Source organism: Eptatretus burgeri, chromosome 10 (genome assembly GCF_056783735.1).
Source record: "Eptatretus burgeri isolate ZD-2024b chromosome 10, Ebu_testis_v1, whole genome shotgun sequence".
NCBI classification, from domain to species: domain Eukaryota; kingdom Metazoa; phylum Chordata; class Myxini; order Myxiniformes; family Myxinidae; genus Eptatretus; species Eptatretus burgeri.
Window position 1 is genome coordinate 102,060,359 of NC_140970.1, and position 6,000 is coordinate 102,066,358.

Consider the following 6,000-nt stretch of genomic DNA (forward strand, 5'->3'; position numbering starts at 1 on the left):
TAGTTGTCGTTGTGAAGGTAATGTTGAGGTAATATTAATTTTTTTAGATGAGATTCTGTTCTTGGTGGTGTAGTTGTCGTTGTGAAGGTAATGTTGAGGTAATATTAATTTTTTCAGATGAGATCCTGTTCTAGGCGGTATAGTTGTCGTTGTGAAGGTAATGTTGAGGTAATATTAATTTTTTTAGATGAGATCCTGTTCTCGGTGGTGTAGTTGTCGTTGTGAAGGTAATGTTGAGGTAATATTAATTTTTTCAGATGAGATCCTGTTCTAGGCGGTGTCGTTGTTGTTGTGAAGGTAATGTTGAGGTAATATTAATTTTTTCAGATGAGATCCTGTTCTAGGCGGTATAGTTGTCGTTGTGAAGGTAATGTTGAGGTAATATTAATTTTTTTAGATGAGATTCTGTTCTTGGTGGTGTAGTTGTTGTGAAGGTAATGTTGAGGTAATATTAATTGTTTTCGATGAGATCCTGTTCAAGGCGGTGTAGTTGTTGTTGTGAAGGTAATGTTGAGGTAATATTAATTGTTTTCGATGAGATCCTGTTCTGGGCGGTGTAGTTGTCGTTGTGAAGGTAATGTTGAGGTAATATTAATTTTTTCAGATGAGATCCTGTTCTCGGCGGTGTGGTTGTTGTTGTGAAGGTAATGTTGAGGTAATATTAATTGTTTTCGATGAGATCCTGTTCTTGGCGGTGTGATTGTCGTTGTGAAGGTAATATTGAGGTAATATTAATTGTTTTAGATGAGATCCTGTTCTTGGCGGTATAGTTGTTGTTGTGAAGGTAATGTTGAGGTAATATTAATTTTTTTAGATGAGATCCTGTTCTTGGCGGTGTAGTTGGCGTTGTGAAGGTAATGTTGAGGTAATATTAATTGTTTTAGATGAGATCCTGTTCTCGGCGGTGTAGTTGTTGTTGTGATGGTAATGTTGAGGTAATATTAATTGTTTTAGATGAGATCCTGTTCTCGGCGGTGTAGTTGTTGTTGTGAAGGTAATGTTGAGGTAATATGTAGTAGTGTTATCACAGTTATAGAAATGCACAAATAATTAATTTGATCTATAGTATACTCAATCACACCTTTATGACGAAAAAATTAACAACAAAACTCAAGAGTAAATACTCCAGCAGTTTTAAGTCGACCTAATTTTTTAATAAAGATATCTCCCGCATCATCAAAAAATAATTTTTAATCGTGATTTACATTATTTGATCGCTGATCCCGAATCCAGGCCGAAGTAACCGGAAATTGCGTGTACAGTTGTGAACAATTTATAGGTAAAGTCAGAAGCGAATGTAAGAAGAATTCTACGTTCGCTTCTCGGCTTTGCCTATTCCATATTATCACGTCATCAATACGTGCATGAATTATAGACTGCATTGGGACAGCACCTTGGAGAAATGAACCCTCCAACCCAGCAGGTGTATATTTTACCCCTTGGTATCCAAAACAGGATTTTCTTCATAAATTTGTTGTCTTGTGATGTTTTAGACAAAATTGAACTTCTGGCTTTTGTGGGATACGAAACATTGAGGAGCCAAATGTGCCCCCAGATGACCTGCAATCCACACTCCTGTCCTTGTTTGGAAATCCACAGTACTCATCCCAGAGTGCCCACTTGAACACAATCGATGTACCATGGCTTATCTTGGAATATCACTGGAGGGACAGATTGAACAGAGCACAGTCTACCTCTGAACTTGTACTTGCTCTGAAGGAGAAATGGTGTAACGTTACATCTGGATCTGGAATCTACCAAAATTTGATTGAAAGTGTTATTGAGGGCAACTCTTTTTGGGGAAATTGAATTAAGAGTTTTAACTTAATCAGTCTTCTTCTTCCTTCCTATGCAACACAAGTCTGCAGGGTAGCATCATTGGCTAAGGGTGTGTTTGTGCTACTGATATCAATGCCTTCTGTAGGTAATGGCAGGATTTTGTAATTTGTTCATGGTGCTGGCGATGGCTCGCCTACTCTCATCACAAAGGATACCGTAGGATATTTAACGTCCACCAACTAATGCCGGCAGACAAGACATTCATTTAACGTCCATCCGATGGACAGCATACAAATCGATGCATCACCTTCCCAGTAAAACACTGGGGTGACAGTTTCTAGCTGGGGAGCCACTATAACCCAGGGAGCCATCCTGCCAGCCCACTTAATCACAGTGTCAATCTCCTTATTGTCCGATTATCTTTGGTAATACAGTGTATAAAGACCAGAAATGGTCTGCATCAGTAAAAGATAGGGTCAATACAATTTTTTCAACCAAACTTTCATGGAGGGACACTAACCACCATGGATGGAAAGAGGATGTTTTGAGCATGAGCCCTTTCTTCGAACAAGCCTTTATGAACTATCTTTCTGTCGTAGAAATAGTACAAATAGTGTAAACTCTCATTAAAATGAATAGTCTTTGCAATGAATTTTGATACTTGAAAAAGAGTTCTAAATTCTTACTACCGAAGGTGGACGGAGGTTATGTTTTCACCCCTGACTGTTTGTCTGTCTGTCTGAGAGCAGGATATCTCAAAAAGCTCTTGATGGATTCGGACGAAACTTGGTGGGCCAGGTTGGGTTTGTGACCAGGACAAATTATATTTGATTTTGGTAAAGATCCAGATCCAGATCCGGCCTATCAGTGGGATACAAAACGTGAACTGTTCAGTCTGGAAGAGGTATGCACCGTTCTCGTTAATTCTAGTTGATGAATTTGATCATTTTTTTTTTCAAAAACAATTTCCAAGACTTCGTTTTATGAGAGTACGAGCTGAAATAAAATGCCTGGTGTTGCCCGGGGAAATTCAATGAAATATGCATTTAAATATTTCCTGCATGACGGTCACAAAACGTATTACTCGATCACTCCCGGGAAAAGACCCAGGCAGTGTATAAGCAGCATACTCACTCGAGGCCTGAACACGGAGGTGTTATAATAAACCTGTGTAAAACAATCTTTTTAATAACAGGCTCACATGTAAACTGTATGATAATTAAATTGGGGTTGTTGACAACAAATCACGACAACCTCGACATACGATCTTCACGATAAATGTTAATTGATCGCTCCCGGGGGGAGGACCGAGGCAGTGACCAAAAACCGAGGCCTGAATGATAATTATCTGGGATAATTTTTTCTTTTTATCCAAACATTGCCCTCGACCTTCCTCTGGATGAAAGGTTCTTTTAAAAACATATTTCCATCCTTAATTTTATTGACAAGTCTGGTAACAAACATACTGATCACTGCGCATGTTACAATAATTGTAATACAACACATAATTCTAATGTTTCTCCAAATTGCATCAGTAATTGTGTCCAGAATTCCTTTAAAAGAATAGCTTCAAGGTTAACAGAATGATGTTATAGACACAAGTCACACAAAAAATATTAACAACAACAAAAAAAAAACAGTTGAAAAGAACATGGTGGGATGAAATTCCCCCCCAAAAAACAACCAAACAAGGTAGGAATGACACCACAATCCCTTTACGGATTACCGTCACGACATCCTGTTTCCATCTCAATCCCACAACAAACATCGTACACAATTACACCAACCCACACCGCAAAAGTACAACTTACAACACAATTTTAAATGGTCTCATACCTGCATGAAATCCTGACTACATACATCAATGAAATGAGTGGTGGTAAAAAAAAAAAACTATATTGGATACACTCAGGCAGAGTCAGCTTTTTATGTTGGAGAGGTGGGCAATCGCCAAGGGCATAAAAAAACAGGAGGAATGCTGAAAATCCAAAAACTGAAAACATTTCAAAAAAAAAAAATGAAAATAACCCGCAAAAGTTGGACATCATTCCGATTTTGTAAATTACATAAATCGTATCTCAAGATACCCTCTCTCTTGATTATAATTTGACAGCCTTCGGAAGCAGCCTGGTGGGGCAGATTGGGCAATTATATTTTGTGCCGTGGCTAATAATCTCCCCTTGTATACAGCAGGGGTCAGTAAACCACTTGTACTGTGGTATGTGTACAGGCAAAATTTGGTGTTGGCTTAGCGGTTAGGGTGGCGGCTTGGGATCCTAGGGTCCTGAGTTCAAGCCCTCTTGGCCGCTGAATTAATACACCAGGTGGGTTGGCTCAGCCTGTCATTTTTCTGAGGTCAGCCATTAGAGTATCCTGCGTCGTAGTGGCGACCCATCCAGGACTGTACTCCTCAGCCAAATGAAACTGCCTCGGCAACCCTATGTGCCTCACTGTGTGAAATGATTGGCTATCATTAGCCCATCCTTCACAAAGCGCAAGACGGGGTTTTGCAATCACGTCGGTGCGTCTGTGGCTCTGGCTGTCTGTGTGTCTGTCCGGGCCATAACTTTTTACCATTTGAGCTTTTGCCATCAAATTTTCAACAGAGCTTTATGATGAGAATATGGAGAAACCAAATTAATAATTTCATTGAAATAATAATAATTATTATTATTATTATTATTATTACTATAGACATAAACAGAGACATTTTGAAGGACATTATCATAAAAAGAAAACCACAACGCTTTTCTTTGTGCTCTCATCAGGTGAAATTCGCACAAAGTGAGTGAGTAATGATGAAGAACAGTTCAATAGACACCAATCAAGCTGTTAGATAGACACAAAATTTTCAGGGTAGGAGCGACCCCCCCCCCTCCCCCCATGGAGACTATTTTAATTACAATTGTGACATCATAAGTTACATGGTATGGCAGCCATCTTGGATTAAACCCAAAATATTAAAGGATTGTATCTCTGAAACCCCTGATTGGAAAAAAAACTTTGAAACTTGGCACATGTCATTCTACTCCCAATGGGGAATAAAGCATTGTAAGGATGACATCATCACTGAAGTGGTCGACCAGGAATTAAAGTTTTAATCAAAATCCTTGTTTACCATTGAGATTTAGTGTGTATGTCCAGGCGGTAACATTTTTACCAATTGAGCTTTTGTCATCAAATCTTCAACAAACTTTTATTATGAGATGATGGAGAACACATATTAATTAAATGTTAAAAAAAAGTTTTAACTGTCAGTTTTGTCAAGTTGTGTTTGACTACAAAGCGGATGCAGACTGGCTTTACATTTTCAGATGCTTTCAAGTTATTATTTTCCATTACATCATAAAAAGTGCCATTAGTGGCTGAACACAGATGCACTTGCTCATATATATGTATATATGATATGTGTTATGACTTCAAAATGAAATAACTTATCAAGCAGCATTTTGAGATCAAAGTGCGCAATGCATGAGTTTGCTTCCATGACCTTGTGCTGCTCACTTCTCCATTTGATTCAAAGCAGCATGGGCTCATTCAATGCATCTTAGTGGTTTGGTCAACAACACAACACAATGATTTAGGCATCATTTTATTTTATATTTATTTATATTATTTATATTATTTATTTATTTATTAAAACATATATCTATTTTTATTATTATTTTATATTGTTTTTTTTTGACTATCTCACGAGATTTAATAAAGTTTGCATGGAAGTTTCAGAGCTGGAAGTAGCGAGTGCAGGCAGTGGTGAGGGGTAGTGAGTGCAGGCAGTGGTGAGTGGGTAGTGAGTGCAAGCAATGGTGAGGGTGCAGCAATATAGATAGTTATGAGGCACACCTGAACTCCGATTCACCTACAACTCCTTCATCTGAAGCTTGATGGAATGCTGCTCTCCCCTCTGGGCTGGTGCTGCTGCCTCACACATTGCTCAGCTTGATGCCATAGAAATCAAGATCATTGGAATCTCCTGCAATGAAGCTGAGTCTATTGGCCTATCAGTCTCCCATCGCAATAGGTTGGTGGTCTCTGTCTTCTACCACCTCATTTCTGGTCTTGCACCCTCTCTTATTTCTGTACTTTGTCCCCCCACAGGTTTCTGTAGGGCGCACGTGGGTCCACCACCTTCGACCCTCTTCTCGTGAAACTCCCAATATCCAGGATCACTGCTTCCCTCCACTCATGCATTCCTCTTTTTCCCCACTTGTGGAATGAACT

General features: G+C 39.0%; 1 protein-coding gene across 1 annotated transcript in view; it reads right to left on the minus strand.

Annotated features, from left to right (window-relative positions):
• The window catches only part of LOC147019317 (caveolin-1-like), a 33,648-nt gene that overhangs the window by 22,147 nt on the left and 5,501 nt on the right, over positions 1 to 6,000 (minus strand). The gene's annotated exons all lie outside the window — the stretch shown is intronic.